The 19,512-nt window shown below is 39.8% G+C and overlaps 1 protein-coding gene across 5 annotated transcripts in view; it reads right to left on the bottom strand.

Annotated features, from left to right (window-relative positions):
- TMEM144 (transmembrane protein 144) overlaps positions 1 to 19,512 on the bottom strand; it is a 61,584-nt gene that overhangs the window by 22,540 nt on the left and 19,532 nt on the right. The window lies entirely within an intron of this gene.

Genomic DNA, 19,512 nt, shown 5'->3' with positions numbered 1-19,512 from the left:
GTGGTCCTGCCGTTTTGCCAGAACTCCTATTCTCTTAGATGTTTCTCGTTTTCCTTAATTACAACAGGCTAAAGGCTAAACTCAAAAGCTTTCCTTCCACATCAGATCTTTCCCTTAACTTTGAAATCACATTGTAAAAGAAACACAAATGAAAACTACATTGAAATAATATTTCTTAGCTATTATATTGACTAACTTCAAAAGCTGAACATCCTCAGTTGGACAAACGCTAGGGGACAGATACTCTTAGACACTGCTGATAGAAGTGCAGAACTGTATAACTCACACAGAGGAGAATCTGGGGTGATCTACTGAGGCCACCGGTGTGTCCCCTCCTGACCTTACCAATCCTGCCAGAGGCCCATTCACACAGGTACACTCAAACTCAGGTGAGGTGGCCTACATGGTCATGCAATGGAATACTATGCAGCTGTAAAAATGGAATAATGATGATCTCTATGCTCTGATATGGAAAGATCTCCAGGATACAGTTTAAGAGATAAAAACATACATTTAAGTCTAGTGACATTTTTCCCTTTAACATCTCTCTCATAATACACTATTGATGTCCTGTATCTTTGCAACAAATGCCTCACTTACTCTTGGCTTTTAAGCCATGCAAATTTGTTAAAATGTGTCAAAAGATTAAATTAACTTGAGAAAATGAACAACGTTGGGATACTTTTAACATCTCTTTTGAAATACTTTAAAAATACATTTGCATGGTTCAACATTTCAAACAAAATAAGAAGCTTTCAAAGCATATATGAAATTGAAATAGGGTAGGTAGCTAGGTACAGAAGAGTGTCTATCATATGCTATCTTTTGTGTAAAAATTAAAATGCTCTAGTTAGGTTTCCTTGTTCAATGTCTTACTTGCTTTAAAACATGAATAGTTTCATATTCCTTTCCATATGAGATTTAACTTTCCTTTTTGATTTTTATGGCTCTCTGCATTATGTTCCACCCAACCTATCTCAACATAAATCCTTGTACTGGCTTCTATGCCTGACCACTCCCTGCTCCAAGCTCTCTACCAACCCCCCTCCCCAATTTTTCACAATGACTTGCACTTGCTTCTCTTTCTTCCCTAGCTGGACACCCTACATACTCTTTGTCCTAAAGAAGAGTTGAAGTGTTGAATGTGGTTTAAAAAAAAAGCTTCCCCTTGGGCCAGTCCTCACTGAATCTTCCTCTTTGAATCCCCACAACACTAAGAATACTGTAACTAACACTAAGAATAGTGTAACTAAGAATAGTTACCACACAATCTAGACCATTTGCCACAATGTAATCTTTTTTTCTCTAAAGACTTTCTAATTCAATAGAAGCCAATGTTGGGGTCAGAAAATGATACCCCAAATTATGGCACTTCGGTGTGCTGAGTACTTTGAACTATAGGAGATTGGAAGGCCTTAGAAGCAGCCTCAGAAGGAAAGTCTCTCTCTGACTTCCTTACGCCTTGATGGCTTCCACTCACCTTTCTCCCACAAAGCAGGCCACAGAAATTAGAAATCCTCTTCTCCAAGACGAGTCATGGACACTAGAATCTCTCTTCCTCAAAGCCAGCCATGAAACCTAGATCAATTACTCCAACAACCCCCAACCCTCCACGTTCTGTGTAGGAGCTGGCTATAAAGAAATTCTCTGACCTGCCTTGTCTAGATCATAAGACCCTCATTCCAGAGGGGTCCTGCTGTATATCAAGGAAGAAGAAATACTATACAAAGAGACCAAGAAGAATCCGAACAGGCGGGTTTTGCTATGTTTCTCCCCTCAGTCTATTACCATTAGATCATACCCTTTGTGTAATTACATTTCTACATGGCTGTCAAATCTTCAAATCTAAGCAGAAAAACAGATGTTTTTTTCCCTGGGTCTTTGGGTCTTCAGGTTCCCATGCCATGCAGAACTCTGATTAAATTTGTTATGTTTTTGTCTTGTCAACCTGTGTTTTATTACAGGAGTGTCAGCCATGACCCTTATGATAGGGAAGAAAGTTATCACACCTTTCCAGCCCTACAGTGGAAACCACATCTTATATCTCCTTCAGGGTCCTCAAGATATTTAACATGTAGTAAAATTGAATGCATAAAGCCTAATTATATGAGCAAATTTAAATGAGTTACATATGTGTGTGTTTTATATATATTATATATATATTTACACACATATATTTGTGTAAATATGTGTGTATTTCTGTGTGTGCATATATATATATTTGTAAGGTTAATATTAGACATCAATTGGCATTTTGTTCTCAAAATTATACAACGAAAATCCTCTACTCTGTATAGACCTGTGTGTTTTTCTAATAAACAATACAGAATGATATGTTAGAAAATACTTGAAAGCTACAGATAGGATGGGTGGGACCAAGATGGCCAACTAGCAACAGCAGCAATCAGAAGCTCACATCAAAAAGAATGATAATTAGTGTGTGAATCCTTCACTGGCAACCAAGGTATCCAGATTCTCTCATCAGAACTGACTAGGTGGCTGACGTAATAACGGTCAGGAAGGAAAAGCAGTGTGGTCTAGTGGCCCACCTGAGAGCCACACAGGGCTGCAGGGCCCCCACCCCACAGCCAAGGGAATTGGTGAGTGAGCATGCTACCCAGCTGGGGAAACCATGCTTTTTCCACAGAACTTGCAACCTACAGATTGGAAGATCCCACTTGCAAACCTACGCCACTGGGGCCTAGGGTCCCAACACTAGAGCCATGCAGATTCTCAACAGCCTCTCTGCTGGAATCTGCCTCAGCCTGCTGAGCTCCCGAAGGGAGGGGTGACCAGTACCCCAGCTGTAGCTGCCTGCTGCCTAAGCCGTCTGAGCTCCTTGGGGAAGGGGCAGCAGCCCGCACTGGGGCTCATTACTATCCAACACGCTAAGCTGCCTGGGTGAGGGAAGGGTAGCATCCAGCTCTATAGCTCCAGGCCATGCTTTTCCACTGCTGGAGCCAGGGAGGCTGGAGAGCTTGGTCCCCAAGAAGTGTTCCCCAAAGCCCAACACACTGGCTGTGGCAGACTGTGGCAAGAGCACCTCTTCAGGCCTGACCCTGACCCATCCTTTCTCACTGGGCGGGGCCTCCCTGCAGGAACTCCAACAACTCTAGCCTGAGGCTCAGGGACAGAACCTGAGCCTCCCTGGGCCTTCCTTAGGGGGAGGGTTGGCCATAGTCTCTGCAGACCAGCAGAGTTAGCCTTTTCTCCAGTAGTTCTGAGGAATCTGGATAGACTAGATGAGTGGGTTTCCCCCCAGCGAAGCTCAGCCCCTCCAAAAGGGACAGTCAAAGTGCTTCCTTAAATGGGTCCTGTTCCCCATGCCACCCAACTGGGTGAGATCCTCTGACAGGGGTTGTCAGACACCCTATACAGGAATGATCCTACTGGCATCAGGTTGGTGCCCCTTGGGGCCAGAGATCCCAGATGAAGGAGAAGGCACCCATCTTTGCTGTTCTTCAGCCTCCTTGAGTGACATCTCTAAGCGGAGCGAACCAGATGAATAGGGCCTGAAGTGTACTCCCAGCAAACCACAGCAGCCCTACAGAAGAGTGACCTTGAGAGAAGAGAGACAGACCTTCTCATATTGTTTTATACTCAGAAAAGGAAAGAGAAGCAAAACTAAAGGCAGGTAGTCCAGTGCCTAGGAACCAGACCCGAAACCAAGGAACCAGACCTGAAACCAGGCCTGGGCCTGCCTGACCTAAGCCTGGTAGTTAAAGATCGACCCCTGGCCTAACCCGTTATGTTATCTATAGATTCCAGACATTGTACGGAAAGGCTCTGAAAAAATCCCTGTCCTGTTCTGTTTGGTTCTGATTACCGGTGCATGCAGCCCCCAGTCACGTACCCCCTGCTTGCTCAATCGATCACGACCCTCTCACGCAGACCCCCTTAGAGTTGTGAGCCCTTAAAAGGGACAGGAATTGCTCACTCGGGGAGCTCAGCTCTTAAGACAGGGGTCTTGCCCGATGCTCCTGGCCGAATAAATCACTTCCTTCTTTAACTCAGTGTCTGAGGAGTTTGTCTGCGTCTCATCCTGCTATATTTCTTGGTTCCCTGACCGGGAAGCGAGATGATTGGCAGATGGTTGATGCAGCTCCTTAGGTGGCTTAAGCCTGCCCTGTGGAACATCCCTGCGAGGGACTCCGACCAGCCCAAGCGACACAGATCCTGAGAGTGCTCCCGGGTAGGCATTTGCCCCGGTGGGACACCTCACCAGAGCAGTGTGTGGCAGGCCCCCGTGGAGGATCAACGCAGTGGCTGAATACCGGGAAGGAACTGGTACTTGGAGTCCAGACATCTGAAACTTGGTAAGACTAGTCTTTGGAACTTGCCTACTCCATCCATTTGAGTGGAAGTGTGGCCTGATCACCCACGGTGTGTCTTTATCGGCACTTTGGCTTAGTTTTGGTTTTGGTTTTGACTTGGTTTGAATTGCTTGACAGCACCAGTCTTGGGAACTTGCCCACTCCATTTGAGTGGAAGTGTGGCCTCATCACCCATGGCGTGCCTTTATCGGCACTCTGATTTTGGTTTTGGTTTTGACTTGGTTTGATTGCTTAACAGGACTGGTCTTGGGAACTTGCCTACTCCATTTGAGTGGAAGCATGGTCTGATCACCCACGGTGTGCCTGTACTGGCAGTTTGGTTTTTCTTTTTGGCTTGACTTGGATTGCTTGATACTTTGGTTTTGGTTTTGACCTGGCTTGGATTTCTGGGTACTCTGATTTTGGTTTTGATTTTGGTCTGGTGTAAACTGCAAAAGTGTGTGTGTGCCCTTTTTACCCGTTCTTTGTTTTGTGGTGTGCGTGTGGTGTGAGAGTGGTGTTTTGCCTCGAAGAAGCATAGGTCAGGCACAAATAAGCCCACCCTACTAGGAAATACATTGAAAAATTTCAGGAAAGGATTTAAAGGAGACTATGGAGTACTATGACACCAGGAAAACTTAAAACTTTGTGTAAAGTAGACTGGCCAGCATTAAATGTAGGTTGGCCATCACAAGGAAGCCTGGACAGATCTCTTGTTTCAAAGGTATAGCCCAAGGTAACATGTAAAGCCAGGGCACCCAGACCAGTTTCTGTACATAGACGCTTGGTTACAGCTGGTTTTAGAGCTCTCCACAGTGGTTGAGAGAACTGCAGAATAAGCGAGAAGAGAGAGAGGAAGAGACAGAGGCAAAAGGAAAGTCAAAGAGAGAGAGACAAAGTCAAAGAGATAAAGAAAGAGAGAAAGAGAGATATATACAAGTAGTTAAGAAAAAAAAACAGTGTACCTTATTCCTTTAAAAGCCAAAGTAAATTTAAAACCTGTAATTGATAATTGAAAGTATTCTCTGTAACCCTATAATGCCCCAATACCACTTCGTTGTCGGTTTAAACAAGGGCATATCCTGAAAGCACTGAGGGCTTCCTACCAAAAATCCTTAACCTAGTAACCCGTGGATGGCCCAAATGTATTCAGTCTGTAGCGGCAACTGCTTTGTTAACAGAAAAAAAAAATAAATAAATAACTTTTAGAAGAAACCTCATTGTGAGCATACCTCACTAGTTCAGTTCAGAACTATCCTAAATCAAAAAAGTAAAAAAGTAGCTTACTAACTAAAAAATCTTAAGGTATGAGGCTATTCCGTTAGGAAAAAAAAAAAAGTCATCTATACCAATTCTAAATTAATTTGGACAAAACAAGGTCTTATTAATAGCAAAGGATAATTAAAATCCCAAACTTAACAAGGTTTTCAAGAAAAGTAAAGTTTGCTAAAAGTTAACAGTGTAACATGTATTATACTAACTTCTATTCTTGTGGCCTCAGACAGCCTAGCCCACAGACATAAAAGAAGTTCGCTTTAGAAAAGAACAGTTATCATCTTCAAAAAAAAAAGAAAAAGAAAAGAAAAAAAGGGGGAGCGGAATTTATGTAAAAAGAGTATTATATGGCAAATTCTTGCCCTGAAATAAATTAACTGGTTGTTTACAGAAAAAAATATTTTTAATAAGTCAGAAAGTTAAAGCATGTCAAAGAATTGTCTGTGAAAGTTGTGAAAGAGAAAAATGTTATAAAAAGGAATTTATGCAAGAAATGTTGTATAATTTAAAAGTAACTAGGCCTCCTGAATGTAAAACTAAAAAAAAAAAAAAAAAAAAAAAAAAAAAAACCAGTTTATGTGCAAGGTGTATAAAGAAAATAAAATATACTTTTGATAAAAGAATTATGAGGCATAAAAATATAAATTTTTACCTACATTAAAAAGTTAAAAATATGTACATTTTGTTTTAAAGGTTTAATCAAGTTTTAAAATGTTAATTAGAAAGAAAATTCTGTGTGTAAACATTGGCTAAAGTTAAAGAGGTATCAACCAGTTTTCCTGTAAACTGGACATTAAAATAAAAGCATAGCAGGCTTTTCTTAAAGCACCAACCTGCTCTTTAGCAAAAATTATAAAAGGTTAAAAAGAGTCTATAAAATCTTACCTTATGCTGAAACATTAAAAATTGGATAAATATGTCTACAAGATTTTATTAAAATTAAGTTTAACATTAATAACACACTAATATAAAGGTAAAATTTAGCTTATCTGGTATAAAAATCATACATTCATTTTACTAGAGGATCATAGAAGTTAAAGACTTAAAACAAACTTTAGCAATTAAGACAGGATACCAAGATGCAAATGCCTGGTTAAAATGGATCAAATATTCCATCTGCACGTTAAACAAAAGCAATTGTTATGCTTGTGCACATGGCAGGCCAGAGGCCCAGATTGTCCCCCGCTCCACTAAGGTGGTCCTCCAGTCGACCAGGCATAGGCTGCATGGTAGCTCTTTTCCAGGATTCTATAGCCTGGAGTAATAAGTCATGCCAAGCTCTCTCTGCTATATCCCGAAGTCCCGCACCCTGCGGGTCAGCCCCCGAGGGCCATCCAGCTTCCGTCTCCCAACACTAAATTCACTTTGTGTCTCTCACAACAGGGAGGAAACTTAGCATTCCTTAGAGACCTGAAAGGATGTGATGAGCTTAAGAATTTTCAAGAGCTTATCAATCAGTCAGCCCTTGTTCATCCCCGCGCGTATGTGTGGTGGTATTGAGGTGGACCTTTACTGGGCACTCTGCTGAATAACTAGAGTGGCACTTGTGCTTTAGTCCATTTGGCTATCCCTTTCACCCTGGCATTTCATCAGCCAGAAGGAGAAAAAAATAAGACATCATAAAGCGAGAGAAGCCCCTTATAGGTCTTTCAACTCTCACATCTATTTAGATGAAATTGGAGCCCCACAAGGAATACCAGATCAATTTAAAGCATAAAATCAAATAGCTACAGGATTTAAGTCAATATTTTAGTGGGTGACAGTTAATAAAAATGTAGATTAGATAAACTACATCTATTACAACCAACAGCAACAAGCTTTTCATGAGTTAAAAGAAAAACTCATGTCGGCCCCAGCCCTGGGGCTAACTGAGCTGACAAAACCCTTTACACCCTACGTGTCAGAAAAAAAAAAAAAAATGGCAGTTGGAGTTTTAACCCAGACTGTAGGGCCCTGGCCAAGGCCAGTGGCCTATCTCTAAAAAAAACAACTAGACGGAGTTTCCAAAAATTGGCCCCCATGTCTAAGGGCCCTAGCAGCAATGGCCCTGTTAGCACAAGAAGCAGATAAGCTAACTCTTAGGCAAAACCTAAACATAAAGTCCCCCCATGCTGTGGTGACTTTAATAAATACCAAAGGACATTATTAGCCAACGAATGCTAGACTAACTGGATATCAGAGCTTGCTCTGTGAAAATCCCCGCATAACCATTGAAGTTTACAACACCCTAAACCCTGCCACCTTGCTCCCGGTATTAGAGAGCCCAGTTGAACATAACTGTGTAGAGGTATTAGACTCAGTTTATTCTAGTACGCCCAACCTCCAAGACCACCCTTAAACATCAGTAGACTGGGAGCTCTACGTAGATGAGAGCAGCTTTGCCAACCCCTGCAAAGTGACTCTGAAGAAGACAAGCCCTGCTCCAGTCACACCCAGAAGCTGACTGGTCCACGCACGGCCGAAGCATGAGGAAACTCATCGCAGGACTCATTTTCCTTAAAATTTGGACTTGTACAGTAAGGACTTCAACTGACCTTCCTCAGACCGAAGGCTGTTCCTAGTGTATACATCAAGTCACTGAGGTAGTACGAAAGGTTGCTACGGTCTTATTATTTTACAGTTATTATAAGTGTACTAGAACTCTAAAAAAACTTATTTGTATAATGTTATTCTATACAAGGTATGTAGCCCAGGAAATGACCAATCTGATGTGTGTTATGACTCATCTGAGCCTCCCATGACCACAGTTTTAAAAATAAGATTAAAAACTGAAGACTGGTGAAGGCTCACAAATGATACAAGTAAAGTGTTAGCCAAAACAGAAAAAAAAGAGGTGCCCAAACAAGTCACCTTAAAATTTGATGCCTGTGCTGTCATTAATAATAATAAGTTAAAAATAAGATGTAGTTCTAATTAAGAAAGAGGCTATATGACAGAAAATAAGTACATTTATCATAAATTAAGACTGTGTAAAAATAAATGTAGATACTGGTCTTGTGTCATTTAGGCTACTGAAATAAAAAATGAAAAAAAAATCCTGTCCACCTTCAAAAAAGAGAAAAGTGGCCTTTCCTGTACCAGTAGTCAGTGTAACCCCTTAGAACTAGTAATAACCAACCTCCTTAATCCTCGCTGGAATAAAGGGGAACGTGTAACCCTAAAAATTGATAAGGCTGTACTGGATCTTCAAGTAAATATTATAGTTTGAAGAAAAGTTTATAAATACACTCCTGAGCCAGTATTTCAAACCTTCTATGATGAACTGAATGTGCCAGTACCAGAAATTCCAGGAAAAACAAGAAATTTGTTTTTGCAATTAGCCAAGCATGTAGCTCAGTCTCTCAATGTTTCTTCATGTTATATATGTGGAGAAACTGTAATAGATCAATGGCCATAGGAAGCCCGAGAATTAGTACTGACAGACCCAGTTCCTGATAAATTCCTGGCTCAAAAAAAATCACCCTGATAACTTCTAAGACCTAAAAGCCTCAATCATTAGACAATACTGTATAGCAAGAGTGAAGAAAGCCTTCACCCTTCCTATAGAAAGACTCAGCTGCCTTAGGCAAAAACTGTATAATAGTACTACAAAAACAGCCACCTAGTAAAGTTCAAAACATACTAAGAAAAATCCATTTAGTAAATTCCTAAAGTTGCAGACCATTTAGGCCCACCCAGAATCCCTCTGGGACTGGACAGCCCCCACTAGGTTATACTAGATATGTAGACATAAAGCCTATGCTAAGCTACCTGACCGGTGGACAGGTGGTTGTGTTATAGACACTATTAAACCATCTTTCTTCCTAATGCCCATAAAAACAGAGGAACTCCTAAGCTTCCCTGTCTATGCTTCCCGTGAAAAGCAAAGCATAGCCATAGATAATTAAAAAGATGATAAATGGCCTCCTGAAAAAATTATACAATACTATAGACCTGCCACTTAGGCACAAGACGGCTCGTGAGGATACCAGATGCCCATTTACACGCTCAACTGAATCATACGGTTGCAAGCTGTCTTGAAGATCATCATTAATAAACCTGGTAAAACCTTGACTGTTCTGGCCCGGCAAGAAACTCAGATGAGAAATGCTATCTATCAAAATAGATTGACTGTCAACTACTTGCTAGAAGCTGAAAGAGAAGTTTGCAGAAAATTTAACCTTACTAATTGCTGTCTACACATAGATGATCAAGGGCAAGTAGTTGAAGACATACTTAAAGATATAACGAAACAGGCACATATGCCCATGCAAGTGTGGCATAGATTTGATCCTGAGGCCATGTTTAGAAATTAGTTCCCAGCACTAAGAGGATTTAAAACTCTTATAATAGAAGTTATAATAGTAATAAGAACCTGCTTACTGCTCCCTTGTTTGCTACCTGTACTCCTAAATGATAAAAAGCTTCATTGCTACCTTAGTTCACCAAAATGCTTCAGCACAAATGTACTATATGAATCACTATCAATCGATTGCACAGGAAGACATAAGTAGCGAAAATAAGAGTGAGAACTCCCACTAATAAAAAGTGAGTGTCAAAGGGAGGAAATGAGAGAAGAGAGGCAGACCCTCTCATATTGTTTTATATTGTCTTATACTCAGGAAAGGAAAGAGAAGTGAAACTAAAGGCAGGTAGCCCGGCGCCTAGGAACCAGACCAGAAACCAAGGAACCAGAACTGAAACAAGGCCTGGGCCTGCCTGACCTAAGCCTGGTAGTTAAAGATCAATCCCTGGCCTAACTGGTTATGTTATCTATAGATTCCAGACATTGTATGGAAAGGCATTATAAAAATCCCTGTCCTGTTCTATTTCGTTCTGATTACCAGTACATGCAGCCCCCAGTCACATACCTCTGCTTGCTCAATGGATCACGACCCTCTCATGCAGACCACCTTAAAGTTGTGAGCCCTTAAAAGGGACAGGAATTGCTCACTAGGGGAGCTCGGCTCTTAAGACAGGAGTCTTGCCTGATGCTCCCAGCCAAATAAACCACTTCCTTCTTTAACTGGGTGTCTGAGGAGTTTTGTCTGCGGCAAATCCTGCTACAACCTTACCACTGAAAGAAAAACAAACAGAAAGCAACAACAATAGCATCAACAACAAAAAAATGTCCCCACAAAAACCCCATTCAAGGGTCAGCAGCCTCAAAGATTGAAACTAGTCAAACTCATGAAGATGAGAAAGAATTGATGAAAAAATGCTGAAAACCCAAAAGGCCAGAGTGCCTCTTCCCCTCCAAATGATCACAGCACCTCTCCAGCAAGGGTGCAGAATTGGATGAACTGACAGAAGTGGGCTTCAGAAGACGAATAATAAAAAAATCTGCCGAGATAAAGGAGCATGTTCTAACCCAATGCAAAGAAGCTAAGAACCTTGATAAAAGGTTAGAGGAGCTACTAAGAAGAATAACCACTTTAGAGAGAAACATAAATTACCTGATGGAGCTGAAAAACATTGCATGAGAACTTCGTGAAGCATACACAAGTATCAGCAGCCAAATCAAACAAGCAAAAGAAAGGATAGCAGAGTTTGAAGACCACCTTGCTGAAATAAAGCATGCAGACAAGATTAGAGGAAAAAAGAATGAAAAAGAATGAACAAAGTCTCTAAGAAATATAACACTACGTAAAAAGACCAAGCCTATGATTCATTGGAGTACCTGAAAGAGACGGGGAGAATGGAAACAAGCTGGAAAACACACTTCAGGATATTATCCAGGAGAACCTCCCTAACCTAGCAAGACAGGGCAACATGCAAATTTAGGAAATACACAGCACACCACTAAGATACTCCATGAGAAATCAACCCCAAAACACATAATCATCAGATTCTCTGAGGTCGAAATGAAGGAAAAAATGTTAAGGGCAGCCAAGAGAAAGGCCAGGTCACCTACAAAGGGAAGCCCATCAGAGTAACAGTGGATCTCTCAGAAGAAACTCTACAAACCAGAAGAGACTGGGGGCCAATATTCAACATTCTTAAAGTATTTTCAATCCAGAATTTCATATCCAGACAAACTAAGCTTCAAAGTGAAGGAGAAATAAAATCCTTTCCAGACAAGCAAATGCTGAGGGATTTCATTACCACCAGGCCTGCTTTGCAAGAACTCCTGAAAGAAGCACTATATATGGAAAAGAAAAACTGGTACTAGCCACTGCAAAAACACACCAAAATATAAAGACCAATGACACTATGAAGCAACTGCATCAACAAATGTGCAAAATAACCAGATAGCATCAGGACGACAGGATCAAATTCACATATAACAATATTAACCTTAAATGTAAATGGGATAAATGCCCCAAATAAAAGACACAGACTAGCAAATTGGATAGAGTCAAGACCTATCAGTGTGCTGTATTCAGGAGACCCATCTCACATGCAAAGACACACATAGGCTCAAAATAAAGAGATGGAGGAAAATTTACCAAGCAAATGGAAAGCAAAAAACAGCAGGGATTGCAATCCTTGTCTCTGACAAAACAGACTTTAAGCCTAAAAAGATCAAAAAAGACAAAGAAGGGGATTACATAATGGTAAAGGGAACAATTCAACAAGAAGAGCTAACTATTCTAAATATATATGCACCCAATACGGGAGCACCCAGATTCATAAAACAAGTTCTTAGAGACCTACAAAGAGACTTAGACTCCCACACAATAATAGTGGGAGACATTAACACCCCACTGTCAATATTAGACAGATCAACAAGACAGAAAATTAACAGGATATTAACAGGGATATTCAGGACTTGAACTCAGCTCTGGATCAAGTGGTTTTAATAGACATCTGCAGAACTCTCTACCCTAAATCAACAGAATATACATTCTTCTCAGTGCCACATGGCATTTATTTGAAAATTGATCACATAATTGGAAGTAAAACACTCCTCAGCAAATGCAAAAGAAGTGAAATCATAAACAGTCTCTTAGACCACAGTGCAATCAATTAGAACTCAGGATGAAGAAACTCACTCAAAACCACACGATTACATGGAAATTGAACAACCTGCTTCTGAATGACTCCTGGGTAAAAAATGAAATTAAGGCAGAAATAAAGAAGTTCTTTGAAACCAATGAGGACAAAGAGACAATGTACCAGAATTTCTGGGACACAGCTAAAGCAGTGTTAAGAGGGAAATTTATAGTACTAAATGCCTACATCAGAAAACTAGAAAGATCTCCAATTGACACCCTAACATCACAATTAAAAGAGCAAGAGAGGCAAGAGCAAACTAATCCAAAAGTTAGCAGAAGACAAGAAATAACTACAATCAGAGCAGAAATGAAGGAGATAGAGACACACACACAAAAAAACCCTCCAAAAAATCAATGAATCCAGGAGCTGTTTTTTTTGAAAAAATTAACAAAATACATAGACTGCTAGCTAGACTAATGAAGAAGAAAGAGAGAAGAATCAAACAGACACAATAAAAAATGATAAAGGGGATATCACCATTGACCCCACAGAAATACAAACTACCATCAGAGAATACTATAAACACCTCTATGCAGGTTGGGTGCAGTGGCTCACACCCGTAATCCCTGCACTTTGCGGGGCTGAGTGGAGTGGATTACTTGAGGTCAGGAGTTTGAGACCAGCCTGGCCAACATGGTGAAACCCCATTGCTACTAAAAATACAAAAATTAGCCAGGCGTGGTTGCAGGTGCCTGTAATCCCAGCTACTCAGGAGGCTGAGGCAGGAGAATCATCTAACCCAGGAGGCAGAGGTTGCAGTGAGCTGAGATTGCACCGCTGCACTCCAGCCTGGGCAACAGAGTGAGACATCGTCTCAAAACAAAACAGAACAAACAAAAAACCCCACCTCTATGCAAATAAACCAGAAAATCTAGAAGAAATTGATAAATTCCTGGACTCATACACCCTCCCAAGACTAAACTAGGAAGAAGTTTAATCCCTGAATAAACCAATACCAAGTTCTGAAATTGAGGCAGTAATTAATAGCCTACCAACCAAAAAAAAAAAAAAAAAAAAAATTCCCAGGACCAGACGGATTCACAGTCTAATTCTACTAGAGGTACAAAGAGGAGCTGGTACCAATATTTCTGAAACTACTCCAAACAATTGAAACAGAAGGACTCTTCACTAACTCATTTTATGAAGCCAGCATCATTGTGATACTAAAACTGGGAAGAGACACAATGAAAAAAGAAAACTTCAGGCCACTATCTCTGATGAATATTGATGTGAAAATCCTCAGTACTGGCAAACTGAATCTGAATACTGGCAAACTGAATCTGAATACTGGCAAACTGAATCCAGCAGCACATCAAAAAACTTATGCACCATGATCAAGTCAGCTTCATCCCTGGAATGCAAGGCTGGTTCAACATATGCAAATCAATATATGTCATCCATCACATAAACAGAACCAAAGACAAAAACCACATAATTATCTCAATAGATTCAGAAAAGATCTTTGATAAAATTCAACATCCTTTCATGTTAAAAACTTTCAATAGACTAGGTATTGATGGAACATACCTCAAAATAATGAGCTATTTATGACAAACCCACAGCCAATATCATATTGAATGGTCAAAAGCTGGAAGCATTCCCTTTGAAAACTGGGAAGGATTTCTTTGAACAAGACAAGGATGCCCTCTCTCATCACTCCTATTCAACATAGTATTGGAAGTTCCGGCCAGGGCAATCAGGCAAGAGAGAGAAATAAAGGGTATTCAAATAGGAAGAGAGGAAGTCAAATTGTCTCTGTTTCCAGATGACATGACTTTATAGTTAGAAAATCCCATCATCTCAGCCTCAAAAATCCTTAAACTGATAAGCAACTTCAGCAAAGTCTCAGGATACAAAAATCAATGTGCAAAAATCACAAACACTCCTTTACATCAACAATAGACAAGCAGGGAGCCAAATCATGAATAAACTCCCATTCACAATCACTATGAAGAGAATAAGATACCAGGGAATACAGCTAACAAGGGATGTGAGGGACTTCCTTCAAGGAGAACTGCAAACCCCTGCTCAAGGAAATAAGAGAGGACACAAACAAATGGAAAAACATTCCATCCTCATGGATAGGAAGAATTGATATCATGAAAATGCCCATACTGCCCAAAGTAATTTATAGATTCAATGCTATTCCCATCAAACTACCACTGACATTCTTCACAGAATTAGAAAAAACTACTTTAAATTTCATATGGAATCAAAGAAGACTCCATATGGCCAAGACAATCCTAAGCCAAAAAGAACAAAGCTAGAGGCATCACACTACCTGACTTCAAACTATACTACAAGGCTACAGTAACCAAAACAGCATGGTACTGGTACCAAAACAGATATGTAGACTAATGGAACAGAACAGAGAACACAGAAACAACACCACACATCTACAACCATCTGATCTTTGACAAAAGTGACAAAAACAAGCAATGGGGAATGGATCTCCTATTCAATAAATGGTGTTGTCAAAACTGGCTAGCCATATGCAGAAAATGGAAACTAGACCCCTTCCTCACACCTTATACAAAAATTAACTCAAGATGGATTAAAGACTTAAATGTAAAACCCAAAACCATAAAAACCCTAGAAGAAAATCTAGGCAATACCATTCAGGACATAGGCATGGGCAAAGACTTCATGACGAAGATGCCAAAAGCAATTGCAACAAAAGCCAAAATTGACAAGTGGGATCTAATTAAACTAAAGAGCTTCTGCAAAGCAAAAGAAACTATCATCAGAATGAACAGGAAACCTACAGAATGGGATAAATTTTTTGCAATCTGTCTGTCTGACAAAGGTTTAATATCCAGAATGTGCAAGGAACTTAAACAAATTTACAAGAGAAAAACAAACAACTCCATCAAAAAGTGGGCAAAGGATATGAACAGACACTTCCCCAAAGAAGACATCTGCATGACCAACAAACATGAAAAAAGCTCAACATCAATGATCATTAGAGAAATGCAAATCAAAACCACAATGAGATACCATCTCAGGCCAGTCAGAATGGTGATTATTAAAAAAACAGAAACAATAGATGCTGGCGAGGCTGTGGAGAAATAGGAATGCTTTTACACTGTTTGTGGAATATAAATTAGTTCAACCATTGTGGAAGACAGTATGGTGATTCCTCAAGGATCTAGAACCAGAAATACCATTTGACCCAGAATCCCGTTGCTGGGTATATACCCAAAGGAATATAAATCATTCTACTATAAAGACACATGCACATGTATGCTTATTGCGGCACTATTTACAATAGCAAAGTCATGAAACCAACCCAAATGCCCATCAATGATAGACTGGATAAAGAAAGTGTGGTACATATACACCACGGAATACTTTGCAGCCATAAAGAGGAATGAGGTCATGTTCTTTGCAGAGACATGGATGTGGCTGGAAGCCATCATCCTCAGCAAACTAACATGGGAACAGAAAACCAAACACTGCATGTTCTCACTCATAAGTTGGAGTTAAACAGTGAGAATATGTGGACACAGGCAGGGGAACAACACACACCACGGCTTGTTGGGGGGTGGTGGGCAAGGGGAGGGAACTTAAAGGATGGGTCAATAGGTGCAGCAAACCACCATGGTACACGTGTACCTATGTAACAATCCTGCACGTGTATCCTGGAACTTAAAGTAAAAAAAATAAAAAATAAATGAATAAATAAATAAAAGGACACTATAGATAAGGCTCTTGATTGTTTTACTTCAAACAAGTGTACAACCCTCCAACAAATCACTCCCTGAGACTTGACAGTTTTCATCTAAAAAATGGGGATATACACTCATCACAGAGCTGTGATGAAAATCAAATGAGAATGCATACACAATTCTCAGTGTACTTCTGGCACAAAATAAAATCTGAAAACATGTTAGTAAAGAGAAAGCCTTAATTACCAAATGGATAGGTGACAGGGTGCTGAGCATGAAAAAGAAATTAGGCCTACACAATGATTTTGAGCCTGTGCAACTAATGCTAGTCATAAGAATAGGTAAATCAGAAAGAAGAGTCCCAGTCAGTTAGATCAAGGGAGTGGGTGGCAGTAAGTAAGGAGAAGGTAATCAAATTTATTTTATGTATATGAACATAAAACTGAATAAATCACAAGGTGTTTTGGGCTACAGACTTAAAATAACTTGGTGCAGTACATCAAATACAAAGTTCCATGATAAGGTCTACGAATGCCATCAAAGGCATAGGTAACTTAAAAGGAAACTTGATGTTTTACCCAAAGATTCTTCTTTACATTTTCAAGCTTTCCAGCTTCCCTAGATTTGCAATCCCATACATGACATACTTAGTAAAAACTGTGTGTGTGCATGTGCAGTTAGGCCAACAACTGAAGTCAACAAACATTTACTAAGCATCAATTATGTGTAAAACACTATATATGAAAGTTTGATGGTGATGGTGGGAGGACTGGTGTATATAGAAAATAATGGGCCTTATCCTTCAGGAAATCATAGTTCAGGAATAAAGAGGACTGTATAAATAATACAAAGTAGACTCTGATCGTTTCAATAATGGAAGAAGCATAAAAAGTTTTGGTAGTTTAGGGGAAGATTCTAACTAGAGAGAAGAAAATCAAGAAAACATCACATGGGATGGAACAATCTCAAATGATATTAAATGATGGTCAAGGAGGCTGAGGAAAAGGCCTTCAAGGCTGAGGGAGATGTCTGGAGTATGGTGTAATCCTGGGTGAATGAATGCACAATACAGGAAGAAAGGTAAAACATGTATAGAAACACTGGCTGGATAGATGTACTGTAAGGGACAAACCAGATTAAGAAGACAGGTTTATTCTGAATTCAGTGGGGAACATTCAAAGGTTTTTAAACAGGACAGTGACATGCCCTGATGTAGGGCAGATATAAGCTATCCATACTGGCAAAAGGGAATAATGGAACCAGGGAAACTAGATGTGAGATTTTTTTACAATCACATGTATACAAGTGGGTAAGTAGGATGGGACCGAGGGAAAGCAGAGAAAGAACTTGTGAAACATTCAAAAATTTTTTTACAGGAATAGACATAGCATATAAAGGGAAAAAAATAAAGATGACAGGTTTTGAATTTGAATGACTGTGGCCTTCTATGGAGAGAGAGAACTCAGGAAGAGGAACCAGTTTGCAGGGAAGGGTCCAGTAAGAAAAGTAATTCTGACTGGGAAATGTTGAAGGCAAAGAGAAAGGAACAAATGGTTTAGTGTTTTCAAAGTGCTGATCAGCATCATTCCCTTCCGTGTGTTATCTCAGATAAGACTGAAAGGAGGTACCTGTAGAGCATGTGTAGAGATGTGTAGCTTGGCCCGTAGTTAGAAATAAGGGCCGTGGCTTGAGGAAAGGTGACAGCTAGAGACAATGATTTGGGTTTCCTCACAATGTAAAATAATAGATGAAGCTGTGGAGTAAACATAACCTTCCAGGGAAGGCACGTTAAATGAGAAGACAAAAGAAGGGAGAGCAGGTCCTTAAAGATAATCCAAATCATATTATTATTTGAATTGAAAAGGACATCGATCTTGTTATAGACCTCTGGCTCCTGGATCTTTAAGAAAGCAAATGTTTAACAGAGTGTTCTGAATATTGTTTCTTGGTGTCAGCTCTGCTCTCACCCTTACATACTCTCTCCTGAACCATGGAGCATGGAAGACTGAAAATTACATTTCCCAAACTTTATTGGCAGCTAGGTTCTGCCAGGGGGAGGCACTTGCATCATTTGAGAAGATGGGAGAAGACATTATGTTTTGGTGGTGCCTCCAGTAGTTTCAGCAGGAGCAGTCGGTCAGGCAGAGGCAATTCAGCAGTATTGTGTGGGCTTCAGGGTTATGGGTGACACCACCTTTCTTCTTTTGCTCAATTGGGTCTTGTAAACAATTCCCTGTGTTAAATCCTCTCCTATTTAAAATACCTGGAGAGGTTTTGTATATAGACTGATAGACACTTTGTATATCATATAAAGAAAATGTAAGACTAGAAATTAACCAACCTTTAAAAATTAGACTATACAGAGGATAGAAGCAATAATTTTAATTTTAAAAAGAAAAGCAATATCCTAAATGAATGCAACTCTGTTTCAAGTGTCTTTACATGGACCATGAAGCTCCAAGTTTATTCAGTGAATACCTTTCAGAACGAACTGATTTAACTAAGTTAAAATAATGAAATGACATATTCCAGAAATTCCTCTTAGCAGAGAAACATAGAAGGAAGCCTAGATGCACTACAGGAAGAGTTCTTGAGTTTCCCTGCTACAGACCAAGTTCAAATTGAGCTACAGGGTTCCTCAGGTGCACTGCCTACTGTAACACAAAGTTGGGCAACAAATACCCAACAGGGAAACAGTAATTGAACCTCAATGTTATTAATAAAATAATTGTAATGGCAACTAATATGTAGAGCATTAACCATGTAATTAGCACTATATGAAGCACTGAACATATTTTATTTCATTTAACCCTCAAAATACTTTATGAGGTTGGTGCTATTATTATCCCTCTTTACAAATGAAGAAACCAAAGCTTGGAGAACTGAAGTTATTTGCCCATGGCCACACAGGTGGAAGTGGTAGAACATGAATAACTGATTTGCAATTTTAGAGAATGTACTTTTTCTAAACAAAGAAGAAATACGGAGGAAAACAATGCCTAATAGACTGGGTAAACTGGCCTTCAATTGTCATTAAGTCAAAACTAAGCCATGCTATGTTACAATTTTGGTGTGTAAAGAAATTGTTTTTGAGAGAGCTATTCAGAGCTAGAATTCTGTGTGAATTATACAAAATACATAAAATTGCCTCTAACCAAAAAAAGTTAGGAATCTGCTATTTTAGAATAATTTGTTATCTTTTTCTCCAATTGGCCTGGGACTACTCTCTAAGGCAACATTTCAATGACAAAGAGATTGTTTCTGAATGTGGCTGGGGA

The sequence above is a fragment of the Pongo abelii genome, chromosome 3 (genome assembly GCF_028885655.2).
Source record: "Pongo abelii isolate AG06213 chromosome 3, NHGRI_mPonAbe1-v2.0_pri, whole genome shotgun sequence".
Taxonomy (NCBI): domain Eukaryota; kingdom Metazoa; phylum Chordata; class Mammalia; order Primates; family Hominidae; genus Pongo; species Pongo abelii.
Note: the sequence above shows the minus strand (reverse complement) of the source record. Positions and strands in the feature narration are given on the sequence as shown.